The 17,799-nt window shown below is 35.0% G+C and overlaps 1 pseudogene; it reads right to left on the reverse strand.

The window, feature by feature from the left end:
* The window catches only part of LOC107704524 (pituitary adenylate cyclase-activating polypeptide type I receptor-like), a 28,018-nt pseudogene that overhangs the window by 7,782 nt on the left and 2,437 nt on the right, over positions 1-17,799 (reverse strand).

Genomic DNA, 17,799 nt, shown 5'->3' on the forward strand with positions numbered 1-17,799 from the left:
CCAGCCTCAGTCCATTCCTTGTGAAGTTCACTCAAATTCTTGAATCGATTTTGCTTGACAATCCTCATAAGGCTGCGGTTCTCTCGGTTGGTTGTGCATCTTTTTCTTCCACACTTTTTCCTTCCACTCAACTTTCTGTTAACATGCTTGGATACAGCACTCTGTGAACAGCCAGCTTCTTTGGCAATGAATGTTTGTGGCTTACCCTCCTTGTGAAGGGTGTCAATGATTGTCTTCTGGACAACTGTCAGATCAGCAGTCTTCCCCATGATTGTGTAGCCTAGTGAACCAAACTGAGAGACCATTTTGAAGGCTCAGGAAACCTTTGCAGGTGTTTTGAGTTGATTAGCTGATTGGCATGTCACCATATTCTAATTTGTTGAGATGCACCTGTATGCATGGCTAAGGACTTCATTTGGACAACTTTAAAGGCAATTTTCCTATCCTAATAAACCATAAATCAATAGAAAGCTTATTTATTCAGCTTTCAGATGATTAATAGATCTCAATTTCAAAAAATTGACCGTTATGACTGGTTTTGTGGTCCAGGGTCACATATAATTTACAATTGTGTATAAAAATGCCTATTAGTGAAAGCTCTTTAATACCTATGTGCAGGCATTTTCTAAACACTTCACTAAGACAAATGTGTCCATATATATTATTTAGTTTCCACTGAAGCTTAAAAATAGAATGAACGCTCGTGACCTCTTTCTTGACCTGGGTTGACCTCTCACCTGAACCTGCAGAGAATGGCCATGGCAGTGGTGAGAGACACCAGTGAGGTGCTGTAGCCCACAGTATACAGAGCCTTTACTGACACGTAGTACATGTCCTGCAAACAAGGAGAAGAAATGCTAATTGATGTCAATACAATAAATACATTTCTTTAGAAATTTTGAAGGCTGAAAGGGATTAGGAATCTTCTAAGGAGATACAGAAGGAACAGAAAGCAGGAAAAGTGAAGGACACTTACTGGACTTGTTCCATTTTCATTAAAAGGGCAAACATCTACGTAGTGAGGGAGCATCTCTGACCAGCCATCCTCGGTGCAGTTACGGCTGACCTTTCCGAACTCTACAAAAGGTGCCAAAATCCGATACATTTCATGAAGAAGAAAGAAAGAAAGAATGAGGAGCCAAATAATAATGAATCAAATTATTTTGTGAAATATATATAGACTTTTTAAAAAAATGACAAAAACTAAAACTGAAATAAAAGAAATGGAGCTAATAGACAAAAGCATTTAACAAAATGACTAAAACTGATCATATAAAAATTATCTAAATTGCCTAATAAATAATACTAAAATAAATTTACAATCTAATTCTTTATATTATTCTGGTCTATAGATAAGGACTGATTCCCAGGCAAAAACCTACTTAATATCATATCTTCTCAATAAGCCTCACAATTTGAGGTATTGTTCATGTACGCACCATCATTCTCCTCACTCATGACATCAAATAGCTCAGGACAAGGCATCCAGACCACTTGACCAATTTTTGCTGGCTGCCAGCAGGTGAGGTTGTCCCACATCCATCGGCAGACTAGAGGATAACACGGGAAGACATGGAATATAATAGATTTAAATCTCCGCCTAACCAACAAGTATGTACATTTTATGTATTACATGTAGCAATCATATGTGACCCTGGACCATAAAGGGTCAATTTTTCTAAATTGAGATTTATACATCATCTGAAAGCTGAATAACTAAGCTTTCCATTTATGTATGGTTTGTTAGAATAGGACAATATTTGGCAGAGATACAACTATTTGAACATCTGGAATCTGAGGGTGCAAAAAATCAAAATATTGAGAAAATCACCTTTAAAGTTGTCCAAATGAAGTTCTTAGCAATGCATATTACTAATCAAAAATGAAGTTTTAATATATTTACAGTAGGAAATTTACAAAATATCTTCATGGAACATGATATTTACTTAATGTCCTAATGATTTTTGGCATAAAAGAAAAATCAATCATTTTGACCCATACAATGTTTTTTTGGCTATGGCTACAAATATACCCCAGCGACTTAAGACTGGTTTTGTGGTCCAGGGTCACATATATGTCATATGTTAATGTATGAAATTGCTCCAATTTTTAATAGATTGCATATGTGTTTTTATATGACAATATACTAAATATATATGGAAATTTAATATCTGTGCATACTGTATATATTACAGTTGTGTATGGGGTAACACTTATATACTATTGTAATTAAAACTATTTTAATTTAAAATGTCGAACTTCTGTGCTTATAAGATCTCAAGATTAAAGTTTTGTGGTAACTCTGCCTCTGAACCAGTTTGTATTGGGGTATTTACGGCACCTGAGAATAGAACAGCCTAGTTTAAGATATATTTAGGTGTGCTACTTGACAGCCATTCTTATGATTCAGTGAAAATCAGCGCAAATGACAAGCGACAAAAATAGGCTTCCATCTGCTTCAATAAGGCAATAGATTGCAAGAATTCAATCAAAACAATGCCACAGCATTTTAGAATATAAAAAGAAAATGCAACTCAGTCATTAAATATCAATCGAATGTTTTTTCCCCCAAATTGAATGTTAAGATAATTAGAAATTTAAACCATGTCGATCTTTGTTATTCTCTCTCTCTTTCTCTGTTTTCTCTACACATAATCACATGCTGTCAGCATAGCTTTGTGATATGTTTTTTATTGTGTCTGTATATGTGTATATGAGCATGCAGAACATCTTAGCTTATTTATTTATCCCTTTATCTATTTTTATTTTGGCATTGCTCTTCAATAAATCCCTCTAGTGATATATTCAGAGGGAAAAGAGACTTTCACAGTGAACTAACCATGTGATGCTAAAGCATCTTATCATCTCCATCAAGGATTAAGGATTCAAAGAGAAATAGTAAAGAGAGCAAGTGTGTCTGTGTGTGTGTGTGTGTTTGTGTGTGTGTGTGTACTGGGAAAAAAGCCTGCTGATCTTGATTTGCATGAGCAGAACAGCATCTGCCAGCTGTGTTTTCCCTCTGCTCTCAGCCCTAGCAAATGTTAGAATGTTTTCACAGGGCTTTCAAAATATTACCCAGACATTCTTGCAAAGACTTCATTAAAACAGAAGAACTAACAATATATTTTATCTAGTCCCTTTATAGTTAGTTCCCTTTCATGGGAACTTCGAACTGCGTCCTCTAGGGGTCGCTATGGGGAACGCCTCGTCGTGACCCGTGTCTGAAGCATACATTGAAAAAACACCAACACGTTGGCCGGCGACAGCCATGACATCACTTCCGGTGCAACTATAGTATAAATAGGCACCGGGAGCACACATCATTCTCTTCTTCGTCTTCATTGACTGTTTGTGTTTTAACATCTTGTCTCTTGAATTATAACAATCTGCAACAAAGACACATAGCAATACTTTCAACAATCAGAATTAATTGTTTTGTTGGTTTATTTCATTTTGGTTTATGTCCAACATATCTTTGTAGTTTCATACAACATTCTAGAATGTTTAAGATGGAATTTTCCATTCCAAATCTTAAGCATCTTTTCATTTAAAACAGGAATGATAAACATGTTTTAAGCATAGGACCCTTTGTAGGATAAATTATATTAATAATAACATGCAATTTTTTAAGATTTAATATATATATATATAAATAAATAAAATAATGTTTATCTTTATTATCTTTATTAATGTCATTTCAGAAGTTTTAAATGAACATTCTTCAATGTGACTTTTGTGATTTGTGATTAGTTTTTTTTCATTATTCCCACAAATAGCAATTTCTATCTGATAAAATAACATTTAAAGTAAAAAAAAAAAAATTTAAATAAATTTTAAAATGTAGAGCTTGACATAACTAGAAAGAGCTATATTCATTATAAAAGTGTCCTTTACTTTTTTGAAATTTAGTAATTTCCATGATGGGATACAAAGATGGAGCAGGAACCCCTGTTACATATTGTGCAAAACTGGATGTTGCATATTAAGCCAGATTTATAATAACATGTGCCTATTACCATATTAATTAGGTCATGCTTACATTCCAAAGCCATTAAAATAATAACTGGGGGTGCACATTTTCTCTTTAGCAACTTTTAATGTATTTTTGTTTTTGTTTTTTTAACAAAACATTTATTTGAGATGAATAATTGATGGGCCTCTGGCAGTACTGTCTCAATAAAGACTCCTGCATAAAGCAAACTGACATGTATCACTCAAGAGCTGGCACCGAGTAGCTATTAAAACCGACAGCTGTCAAACACTCTTTATTGTCTGTCATGTTAGGTATTTATATCAATCTCATTTTCTCTGCAGCAGTGCCAAACACAGACCCAAAGGAGGAGCTTGTGCTTGAGAAAGCTCCAGAAACTGGATGCAGCCTATATAAAAGGAAATTGATGGAAAATGGCCCAAAAATAATACCACTACATATTCCAAAGCCTTGCCTGTTTAGTTGGCCATAAGCTCTGTTATAGCACAGACCCAAGGCAGTGTTTTAATGTAAAATACTGCTGGGAGATTATTCTACAAGCAAATATACTGTATTTATAGATTAAGAAATGCATATAAAGAATTATTATGTGAACACAAACGAGCATAGTTCAATTCTTTGGGGTCGCAAGGAGGACATTTTTCTTCCAGGGATACAGTGAAACGCTCACACAAAATGACAGATTATGATTTCTCTCCTGAGAACAGCTTTAATTACTTGTGCAAATTGGACACAGATGCGTGATTAGATAAAAGACAGGGCTGTTTGTCTTTGTTCTCCAGAATCTTCCTGAAATACTGCACATCACTGCTTTCCATATTGTAGGAGACTTTCTGAGAGCATTACAAGACCTAACTTATGAATTATGACTACTTATGAAATACATAAATTATTCAAAGAGCCAATGATCCAATCAGCGCTTATTTTCAGCAGCTAAAAATAGGTAAAGTAAATTAGTAAATTTGGCAAAATAATGAGATAAAGATGAAGTGATGTAAACCGGCTACTGTAGCCCACACAAACCACAGCAAGCTTCCAGTAATCCTGTGTGTTATGTGCTTTCTGCATTTATTTGCTTTAAAGGAATAGTTGACCCAAAAATGAAAATTCTCTCATTAATTACTCACCCTCATGTTGTTCCAAACCTGTAAAACCTTTGTTCATCTTCAAATACAAATGAAGATATTTTTGATGAAATCCGAGAGCTTTCTGACCCTCCATAGACAGCAATGATATTCCCACGATCAAAGCACAGAAACGTAGCAAGGACATCGTTAAAATAGTCCATGTGACATCAGTATGGTGAAGACTGACACGGAAGAGAAGAAATTGTTGAATACAGTTTTTATTTTTGTTTTCTTTGTGCACAAAAAGTATTCTCATAGCTTCATAACATTACGGTTGAACCACTGATGTCACATGGACTATTTTAACAATGTCCTTACTACCTTTCTGGGCCTTGAATGTGTCAGTTGCGTTGCCGTCTATGCAGATTCATAAAGCCCTCAGGTTTCATTGAAAATATCTGAATTTGTGTTCCGAAGATGAACAAAGGTCTTATGGGTTTGGAACAACATGACGGTGAGTAAACATTGAATGTACATGTATTCCCCCAGCTAACAGGTAACGTTCTCAGAGCTAACTTAAACATTTGTTCAAGTTAACTGCTTTTTAATAATGTTCTCAAAACATTTGCAAAATGTTCTTGGAACCTATTTTTGTTAGCTGGTCCCCTCCCTAAGTTTCAGTTTATAGCCTAAAACTGTGGGCAGCTCTAGTTTCATGTTAACGCATGAATCCATTCCCTAAGGACAGCTTCTTGTCAAATCAAAATGTCAGCATTTCATTACTGACTGTGATTGTGACTGTCCAAAGCATTATGATCAATGCCACATGCAGACAGCACTAGAGGGGTGTCAGAGTCGGTTCTGGAAAAGCTCTGAGCTTATGATCTTCCCTCCACTTCCTGTGAACCATCACAAGGTCTTACATTCTCCAGCTTAGTCTTGACAGCTTTAAGCTTAATATCATCAAGCATTTATTTCAGATCACTTCTAAAATCCATAATCTAAATAGAAACTAATTTTTAAACTTATTTTAAATGTTTCTTATTATAAACATCTGCAAGCATGCCATATTTAGATGACTAAAATATTTAGTCTCTGGTAAATCTATTGCTTCACTTCACAGTTAAACACTAATAGTTTTGCACTGCATAACAAAATGGTAACATGCAGCATTTACTGTATGTGGGGATCTAAAATTACAACTCAAAAACTGTGTGGATTGAATTAGCAAATATGCATAATGTACTTGCAGTCTGACACATAATAAGTACCACCACCACATAAACACATCACCAAAACACACACAGACTCACACATTTGATTGATCATGCTGAGGATTGTTTTATTAGAAAATGTATTTAAATGTAGTATTATTGTTATAACTATTGTTATTACATTTTTTTTTAATTTTTCCAATTTTGCCTCTAAAAATACAAACACAGAGTGCACATAAATGAAGTTCTTACCCAATTCAGGTTCACTGCTAGGGTCATCCATTGTCATCCTTTCCATGCACTTCTCTTTCTCTAACTGAATGACACAGTCTGGGTGCATGCAGTAGATCTGAAAGATACAGTATTTAATAGAGTGAAATGTTTGATTTAGATACAACAGCTGTATACGTTGAGCATACAGTACTTTGTAAAAGTCACAAAGTAAGTACTTTTTCAAAAGAAGAATCTACTCATAGAGTATGCAGTTTCTAGCAAGCTGTAGTTTTCAAGTATGGATTGCCAGAAAATTGACGAGTATGCGTTTGCTTAGAATGAGGTTGTCACTTTTTTAAAGAAATAGTTCACACGAAATAAAGATGTGCTTAAAATGTTCTCATCATCAGGCCACGAGTCTGTTTCTTTATCAGAAATGATTTTGCTCATCAATGAATGCTCTACAGTGAATTGGAGCTGACAGAATGAGAGTCCAAACAACTGATAAAAATGCCATAATAATCCTCAAGTAATCCACACAACTCCAGTCCATCATCTTGTGAAGAGGAAAGCTGTGTATTTGTAAAAAACAAATCCATTTATTTAGGCGTTTCAATCCTTGTTGTTTGAACTCTCATTGTGATGGCACCCATTCACTGCAGAGGATCCTTTGATGAGCTAGTTTTGTAATGCTAAATTTTTCCAAATCTCTTCCGATGAAGAATCAAACTTGTCTACATATTGGATGGCCTGAGGGTGAGTAAAAGTTTATCAAAATTAAATTTTTGTGTGAAATATTTTTCTTTAAATAACCGAACTGTGTGTGAACTTAACAGTGTTTAGCACTTAAATATAGGACTGACAGCCCTTTTAAACACTGGTCAGAAATTAAAGTGATACATTGCAAATTATTTTATATGTGTGAAATTATGAAAGAGCAATAATCTTAATTTCAGAAGGTCTTTTTTTCCCCCTTTTTCTTCTGTATTTTTTACAAAGCACCCCTTAAGGGCCCCTGGATCATATTAGATTAATGTCTAAACTTCTAGAAAGCAACACTTTATCCGTCAAGAGTTCTTGTAGGCTGTGATGATACATCCAAACTGACAGAGTACAAGGTTACTAAATAAACCATGACAGCAGCCTGACAGTAGCCAAAGTGAGACTTTCAAGGAACTAATAATAAATTAAATGCAATTATTGCATTCCAAATTACTATACATGTTTAAACCCACTTCAAAATTACAGACAATAAACATAATTTCACTCAACATCTAATATGATTTATGAGACGGCATTCATAATTATAAACACAGTTTAAGTTCTAGATCTTTTAGAAGGGCTAAGAGAGAAAATAAACAAAGCTTTGTTTATCTGTAAATATAATTGGTAATCTTCCATTGCTGCTGTGGTGCTTTCTGAAAACCATTCTTTAATTTAGTGTTAGGAGAAAAAAATAATATTCATATAAATTGCTGCTCATTCCAAGTAGGTCTTGAATATTGCTTATCTTAATGTTAAACAGTTTTCAAATAGAGACAATATTACACACACCCACACACAGCACACAAGACATTAAATATCTTCAGCCCAGGGTCGAATGACATTCTGAGCCAATCCAAATGTCTGCTCCTTCTTATCTCTCCCACTCAGTGTACGCTTTAAACAATCACTCCTTCCTGCTTCATGCACTACCAGACCATTCATCTTATATCTTTGTAGCAAAACAAAATGGACAAATGTTCCACAGCACATACGTTTCTTCACACACAAGGTGGTGTTCTCCATCCAGTTGAACAGTTGCAATAGAAACAAATCAGTTCTGTCAATATACTGTTATTGTCTGTTAGAGTACATCTTGACGCTCACATGTATCCAGTCTTTATTAATGGATATGAGCAAAGACTTGTTTGTTGCTGTCAACTAGGTTACAGTTGTGTTTACAGTTGTAGTTAAGGGGTTTAATAAACCATATTGTGACATGTTTGTATTAGAAATATTGTTTGAAAACTTTGAGATAACATTGAAGGCCAAAGCAAAATGTGAGAGAAAACTAATCAATATGGACTCAAGTCCATCAATTAATCCCTTGTGCAAATCTATAATTAAGGCATTCATCTTTAAACAATTGTTTCTGGCCAATTACCATAATCTATAATAACATTTAATAACATTTCCTCCAGTGAAAATTCATCTTGTCTGAATCAGGAGAGATATATGCATAGAGCAATCACTGTGTACAAGCGAAAACAGTTCTAAGAAATTTTTGATGGTGAATTTGAATATGAGAGGACAACAGGTGATGGACTTTTTCACTAGGGCAAGGGTTATAATTAGTGCTGTCAAAATTAGCGCGTTAACACAGGCGATTAATTTTTCCAGTTTAACCGCGCTAAAAATATTTAACGCAGGGGCGGAGCTAGGGTTGGCCACCCCACTCACAAATGCTGCTTCTGTCTCTTTTTTATTGATTAGAATTGCATGCAGAACATCTTTACGACCACATCAAATGGAAGACTTTTCAGATGCGCACTCCACTTCATCTCAGCACCAGACGCTAGTCAAACGAGCTCGAGGTGACGAGGGAGCTTCAGTAGAACAACAGTGAACTGCAGTCAGATGAGACATGCTAGTAAAAGCGAATTTTCCTGTCCTGACAGCCGTTATACTGTGCTCGTAGTGCGTGCTCTTAAACTGCATGCACAAATATGGTGGTGCGCGCTGTAGCCCGTATCATTTAATATTAAAGCGCGAATGAAACTGCGAGCATGTGTGTCAGATCTGCTTCACTTTCAGCAGCGGCAGCTCTTAAAGTAATAGCAGCCAAATAACCTAATAACCCAGCTGCTGTGATGTCTGTTATTCAAAGAACAAAAGAAAAAGAGGAAATCAGTAACTTTTGAAGCGTATAACTATATTTAATTTAGAATATAGTGTTTGATAACTACAAACTAATTGTTTGTTAACAATTTCTGTATATTTCCTACTTGCTGAAGGGCACAGGTAAATATGGGATTTATTATAATGGGTTTATGTGAAGATTGTCATAAGTTCACTTACATTAAAAGTTGAATGAGAAATTATTGCAATATAAAAGTATATTTAAAAACTTTAATGTTAGGTGGGATTCATCGTGATTAATTTCAGGAAAAAATGTGTGGTTAATTGGTAAAAAAAATTTTTATCGATTGACAGCAGTTATAATGAATTATGGACTTTAAAGTTAGAACACCTTGGATTTGTTTCTTTAAGATGTTAATTGATGGACTAGGGTCCTGAGGATTACTTTTGGATTATTGTGATGTTTTTATCAGCAGTTTGGACTCATTCTGATGGCACCCATTCACTGCAGAGGATCCATTGGTGGGCAAGTGATGTAATGATAAAGAAACAAATTCATCTTAGATGGCCGGATGGTGAGTACATTTTCAGCAAATTTTCATTTTTGGTGAACTATGCCTTTAAACCTGAACAGATTCCCATGTTAAAAGAAAAGTCCTTCATCAACAGAACTACAATGCACAATGGGTTTAACAGAATATGAAATCACATTATGAGATAATAATAAACTAATCACTTTTGAAACCCTCCTTAATACTGCTGATTTGAGACCCCTGAGATTGTGGTTACTGCGATAACTGGTCTCAGAGCACCATGCTCCTTGTGCATTGCCTTGAAAACATGAGCAACATTTAATAAACATGAGCACCTGTATTAATATTCATGAGGGCTGTGTAAGCTCTCACCCCTCACCCTGGCTGCATCACAAAGCTGATTTCCATCATAAAGAGACTATGCAATTCACTCCTACATCATGACAGCAACACAAACATTCATACAAACAAGCAAATCCATAAAACTAGCTCATTCCCAGTAAGTTTCTTTCTTTCTTTTTTCCCCTCCTGCTTCTTTTGCTGTCAAACTACATTTTACATTTACTTTTTTGTCCCCTTTATCTTTCTACGCCACTACAAAAGGAATTGAAATTTATTTATACCAGTCTATGTTTTGTCAGTGACTATTTTTTTGAAAAGCGTGACATTTACTTATTTTTCTCTGTCTGCTGTCTTCAGTGTGGGTATGGGAATATCACATGGCATTTACACTCAGGTAAATGGCAAACAAATTATAGTTGTCTTATTTACAGTTTATAGTCATATTTAAAGTTGTTTCTGCATATTACGATGTGATAAACTGGCAAGAAGCTTTGTAAAGTTTAAAAATACTTCAGTTTTAATGAAACACCACGTCATTTCATGCTGGAAACAAATCAAAATAGAAAAGTAGAGGAAATACTCATTCCAAGTTTCCTTTGTTTTTCTCTTGTAACAATAATCCCATACAGTGTATCACATCAGTAATCCCCAGATTAACTGGAACTGGAAGGAAAAAACCTAAGTGAACTGTGGGATTAGTTGATGTCTGTAGGGAAACTCTTTCTTTTAATCTTATATTACCATGAGCATTAGCGTAAAGGGAATCAAAATCAAACCTAAAATTTCTAAATCTGTGATTTAGAATTTTGCAACATTATATGTAATGGGAAAAATGTGTATATTATTAGTTCATAGTCATAGTATAAACAAGCTCATAGTATATAATTAGTTTGAGCGTTTTTACATTTATTGCTGATTAGATTTATTTCAAAAATTGTTGCTTATGTGTGGTGATCAGATCAATATGAGAGAATACAGATAGGAAAATCTAGGCCAAAATCTAGATAAAATCATGACTTGGAACTGTATCCCTATTGTGCATAATAGCCTATAAGTTTAGTCATTTCAATTAATTTATAGTACTACACTCTACCTACCTCAATTGTTGTTTTATAGCATTTTTTTTGGCCTTTACTCATTTGTTAATAATAATGAAAGTTTGTTTTGTCTTTAGTTCATACATGTTTTTGAACCTGTCATTGACTTTCATTCAACACTACTAAACAGACACTTGCAAATATTTTTGTCAGCAGAAGTAACATTGTTCATCCTGTAATGGTCATAATTAAATCTGCTAACTGAGACAGAGCAGAAGCATAACCTCCTGTAAACGTTCCAATGCAATGCCACTGCCAGCTTTTAGTGTTAACTAAAAGTGAAATAAAACAGCATGGCCTTTGTTGCTTGAACTACTCACTGTACCATAACTGTTTTGGCTCTTGGACAGTTTACATTTGGCCTGTCTGGTGCCAATGATCTTTGGAAGCCAGGAACCATCTAAGTGCCAGTGTGTATGGTGACGTAAATTGCCCTTGGACGTTTGTTTCTCCTCAGCTGGAGGCACGGACAGTAGACCAAAGAGAGAATGGTTCTTCATGTAAACAAAGAAGGCACTTCTCCCTTCAGTTATGAGAGGATACCATGTGTATGAAACGAGCAGTCATCCAGGAAACAATAAATGCCTTTACATTTGACCTATTGTATGTGGATTATTTACAGAAAGCAATAACAAGAGAAAGAGGATGAAAAAGGATGTGCGAGGGTCTTTTTTCTCCCTCAGACCCCACCCGCTATAAATTTCTCTCACGCTCTTTCTCTCTCTTCCTCCTTCTCCCGCACACTCTCGGTCTCATTCAAACCTTTTATTCTCCTCTTTGGAATATTTATTCTCTGAAGCCATATACAGTGGGTACGGAAAGTATTCAGACCCCCTTCAATTTTTCACTCTTTGTTATATTGCAGCCATTTGCTAAAATCATTTAAGTTAATTTTTTTTCCTCATTAATGTACACACAGCACCCCATATTGACAGAAAAACATAGAATCGTTGACATTTTTGCAGATTTATTCAAAAAGAAAAACTGAAATATCACATGGTCCTAAGTATTCAGACCCTTTGCTCAGTATTTAGTAGAAGCACCCTTTTGATCCAATACAGCCATGAGTCTTTTTGGGAAAGATGCAACAAGTGAAGGGGGTCTGAATACTTTCCGTACCCACTGTATATATATATACTAGAATGGTCAGTCTCCATTTTACAATTAGGAATGTATTGTGCTTTTCAGTTCCGTCATGTTTAAATCAGTGGTACTTTTATGCAATTCAGGCCCATTAATCCAATGGATCTGCCTTGTTTATATAAGATAAAGCGTGCACATAGCTTACCAAAGGGAGAAGGATGAGTGTTAAAAACAGGTGCTGACATTTTCTCACTGTGGAAGCCATTTTGTTTGGAGCACTGATGCGATTATATCCGCCGATCAGCAGCAGCAGAGGGGAACAGCAAAGTGCTGGATGGTAAATACGTACACTGGAAATCTGCTGCAGTTCTTCAAATCACCATCAGATCTGGGAAAAAAGGGGTTTAGATACAAGTGAGATTTTAGTTCCTGCTTAATCCAGTTGAGTTTATGAGGCATTCAGCAAATTGTGTCAAAGAATGTCAAACCTTAAGAGCAGTGTATTTGCAACCTTGTAGGAATATAAAGGTAACACATGTGCGGTTTTCCTCACTATCAAAAGTGAGTTCAGACTAACCAGACACAAGTAAATTAATGCTATCAAAAAAAACTTTGATTTGAACTTGAAGGTAATTAAAATAATCTAAAATTTTAATTATTTAATTATAAATCAATTAAAATGGTCTTGCCTTTTAGTCTCATTTTCAGGTGTTTTTTTAGGCTATTTACTCTACCTGTATTTCTAGGCACAGACCTTCAAAAGGCCATGAAAGTCCATCAAAAAAGTGTTACATTTAAAAACAAACAATGATTCTGTAAAGATCAAGTAAAACAATTCTACACAATTATGTGAAACACAGTATTACACACAGTATTATGTGAAACGGATTTACATTTATTTTTTGCATCATTTCCATCAAAATCAACAGTTTTGCCACTAAAAACCTTATGAAGAGTTACTTTTTTATTTTTTAATTACCAAATTACCAAGAGCGTCAGTCAAGAAAATGTTTGAAATTAAATATGACAGGTGATGCATGAAAAAAAAAGCGAAAAAGGTAAATATTTCTTGTTTTGTCAAATTATGGAACAATATTCTTAATAAATTATTTGTATGTTTTTACAGTACATAAAATGCTATTAAATAAGTCTTAGCTTTTTTATTTTTTAATTACCAAATTACCAATAGCGTCAGTCAAGAAAATGTTTGAAATTAAATATGACAGGTGATGCATGAAAAAAAAGCGAAAAAGGTAAATATTTCTTGTTTTGTCAAATTATGGAACAATATTCTTAATAAATTATTTGTATGTTTTTACAGTACATAAAATGCTATTAAATAAGTCTTAGCAAGGCATCTGTTATTTTATTCTATTTTTATAAATCACTCATTACCACCACATATTGGCGTTACACACATACATAATTTGAGATGGTGGAAATGGCATTGTGGTGGAAATGTTCACGATGTTCCAGAAAAATAACAAAAATTACACAATTCTCTTGTAATGCATGTATATCCACTGTTGGATATTGTTATAGCATACACACGCTTGAATAATGATAAAGAAACATAAAACATAAAAGGGCATCACACTACACTTTTTGTTCCATTGATTTCCACTCAAACATATTATTCAAAATTATTAGTTGAAAAAGGCACCACAGAGCATGACATCCTATCTTGTTCAATGCAGTGTCCAAAGAAATTTCAGATGCTCAAATTTGATTATTTTATGTTTTGTGAATTGGTAGCTAATTTATATGAATTTGTACAACATTATTCATACATTTTCATATGATCCGCCGATGCCCCATAGATATTTGGGTTTAGGGATGGGGTTAAGGGTAAACCTTCATGCTTTTTTTTTTTTTTAATAATTTAACTATTTTGTACAAATTACATCATACAAATTTATATGAAATCACTACCTCGTAAAATACCTATGTTTTCTCAACACTGATTGGGCTGTACTGTAGATTTAGATACAGTATTACACCATACATGGCCACCAACTACACTGACCACAAACCGTACACGTGTCTAGCGGAGAATATATGGCCTGTTATTGTTAAGTTGTTTATCCAAAAGACCCGTATCATAGAGCACAGCCTTATGACGCAACTCACGGTATTGCTTAGGGATAATTGCTGATTCAATTCTCTTCATCACAAGCACCAATCGCATGAAGGTAGGGGAGGAAGGAGCTGTAGGGGAGACTTTGGTACACTCAGATGGGAGAACGAAAGAGATAAAGAGAGCATAAGTGTGATGGATGGATGGATACAGAGCTGGATGGAGGGCTGGAGGGAGATAGGGAGGAACGAGTGGAACAGCTGCTCTGGAAACTGCTCTTGGTGTAATTAGTGGGTATAATGAAGCTGACTGGCTGAGAACTCCCCCAGCGATGCCTCAAGATCACACTGAGACATGCTAGACAAGGATGTTTGCAAAAACAAACATGCACGCATGCACAAAAAAAAAAGTGACATTTACAGTACACAAGTGAAAACAGACCAACCTGTAACAAACAAGAGAAGCATGCTTGCCAGTGCCAAAGCCGATTAAGGGCAAACTTGGGTTTTCTTACCCCATTCATTGGGGAAAGTGTTAACAAAATCCAACTAAATTTCAAAACATCCAAAGACATATAAGTGGGGAAAAATCCTTTTTTACAATGAATAGCATTTCTAGGAGTGTGTATATTTGAAAAGGTATGTCTGCGCTGTGCATGTGTGTTTTCGCTGCCTTTGAAGTGTGACTATGGGACTCAGTGGCTGATAGTATGGCAGTATTTGCACTTGTGTGTGAGTGTCAACATTCCAGAGTGTGTGCTCAAGCTATCAGAGGCCATAGAGAGGCTGCATGCCTAAACACTTTCCCTTTGCACACTCCCCAGGGCACATTTACCACAGCAAATCCTCCCCACAAAAGGACATGCCTTTACAATTAGGCACAATTAATTCTACTGACATAACAACATATGGGAGGTGGGCCGTCCTGTATGAGGGAACCGAGAGGTTGGATTGCTTTTACCAAAGCATTTGAATATATACATGATATTTTGTCTAAATTGGCTAAATATTAAGGGGAGTGTGTTAGCATCTGGAGGTCAAACACTGCTACTGACAGCTTGGCTAGCTGAAGGGCATACTTCAGGGACAGGTGGCACTTCATAGCCTACAGTATGTGACAGATTTAGTGCCATGCCTTAAGCATTTTCCTGGCTTTCAGGTCTATGACATCCAATGTAATTTCACTCTGGGCTGAAATGTGATTTATTTTCACATACTATTGCACAAGTAATGAGATTTGGTTTTGTATATGTGTTAGTAATCTTGACATTTTTATCTTTTTATGAGTTGCTACACATTCTGTTTTAAAATTGTTTTGCATATGTTACAAATACAATACTATTTTTAAAAAATGGGATGGTTAGTATTCTATAGTAATTATTTTTTTATTTATTATATATTTTTTTTAGGAAATGTTCTCCCGGGCTGCATTTATTTGATCAAAAATACGGTCAGATAGTACAATTTTAATCTATTGTACTTAGAATAATTTTAAGTTTGAATATATTTTAAAATGTAATTTATTCTTGTGATGGCAAAGCTGAATTTTCAGCAGCAATTGTCCTGTCGCATGATCCTTCAGAAATCATTCTAATATGCCGATTTGCTGCTCAATAAATATTTCCTGTTGTTATCAGTGTTGAAGAAAAGTTGTGCTGCTTAATATTTTTTTGTGAAAATCATGTCACATGTTCCCCAGCCTTCTTTGATGAATAGAAGGTTTAAAAGAACAGCATTTATTTGAAATTAAAATCTTCTGTAACAATGTAAAAGTCTTTACTTTTGGTCAAATCAACGCATCCTTGCTGAATATAAGTATTAATTTCTTATAAAAAAAAATATCTACTGACCCCAAACTTTTAAATGGTAGTGCTTACATGATTTCCATTTTTATTGGAAGTGTAGGTTTGTACTGGTTTTCATTTCAAATAGACAGTCATTATGTCTAATAGAAAAACTGTTAATATATAATCACAAACAAGTACAAAACTATTCTAAATAGGATGCCGGTGTAAACAAGAACAAGTCAAGCCAGCCCTCCCCAACCTCCTGAGGCCAGTGATCCAGCCAAGGTTATTATCACACTCCAAATGACTTTGCAGAGGTAATAAGGCATGTCAGTCTGACCAGCTGACAACCCTGGTTTTCACTCCCCAAAATAATATCTATCAAACGCACCCACAGCGCAAAGACACCACAATGTTTCAATATTGCTGTATAGCTGTATTAGATCTGCCCTGCTCCACTAGCTATATGGTCATTTGAAGCTAAAGTAATTTGTCACACCACCACTCACAATATATCCAGACAGTTTTAGTGTGCAGAAAGAAAGAAAGAAAGAAAGAAAGAAAGAAAGAAAGAAAGAAAGAAAGAAAGAAAGAAAGAAAGAAAGAAAGAAAGAAAGAAAGAATATGGGGGGAAAGAAAGGGATATGCAGTGGATGTATCCATTTTCATCCTTAAGGATGGATGAAATCTGTCACACATGCATAAGATGGATCTCTGGCCTCATTTCTCCACTGAATGTTCTTCATAAATCTCATTAGAGTGTGTTAATGCCGAACTAGGCTGACCAATCGTGAACTAAGTCACTAAAGTCTGCACAGCTATATTTAGATTGTCAATTGTTGTTTGAAGGGGAAGGAGAGGGATTACCATTAGCATATAGACACATTCCTCTGTTTAAAACACTGAGTGAATACATAGCGTAAATCAGGAATTAGGGAATTTAGAGTCTCCTCTCTTTATCCTTTTCTCTCAGTACAGATCACAAGGGATTGCATGGGGTGACTTCAATTACTGTGCCACGAGCCCCCAGGTAACAGAGTGATTTATTATCAAAGCAGCACTGTAGTGTATGTGATAAAAGCACAAATCATGTAAACAGGGTGTCAGCGGCTGACAACAGACAAGCAAAATGTGAATGTAGAATTTATGCCCAATATCAAAAAACGCTGAACTAATGGCATGAGACACGCAATCAGCAGACAGTAATCACTACTGGTGTCTTGCTGCTGGGTTGATTCTGTGACCTCCCTTACTTAAAGAAAATATATTTTTCCTTATATATTAAAGATCAAAATATTAAACTGAATTCAAATTGAAAATATACAGAATAATATATGGTGTATATTACAATAATGAATGAATAATACATAAGGAATTGCCTCTTTTCTTATATTGAAAAATATGTGACAATTTACTTATATCGTAATGTATGTAAATTTGTTCAATAATACACTTCATAATATATGTACATGTGGTAGAATGTCCTACTGTGTGTGTATGTCATACTCTGTGTATATATTTGAAAACATAATTCTACTATGTTTTCAAATATATA

Source organism: Sinocyclocheilus anshuiensis, unplaced genomic scaffold (genome assembly GCF_001515605.1).
Source record: "Sinocyclocheilus anshuiensis isolate Anshui unplaced genomic scaffold, SAMN03320099.WGS_v1.1 scaffold1538, whole genome shotgun sequence".
Lineage (NCBI taxonomy): Eukaryota > Metazoa > Chordata > Actinopteri > Cypriniformes > Cyprinidae > Sinocyclocheilus > Sinocyclocheilus anshuiensis.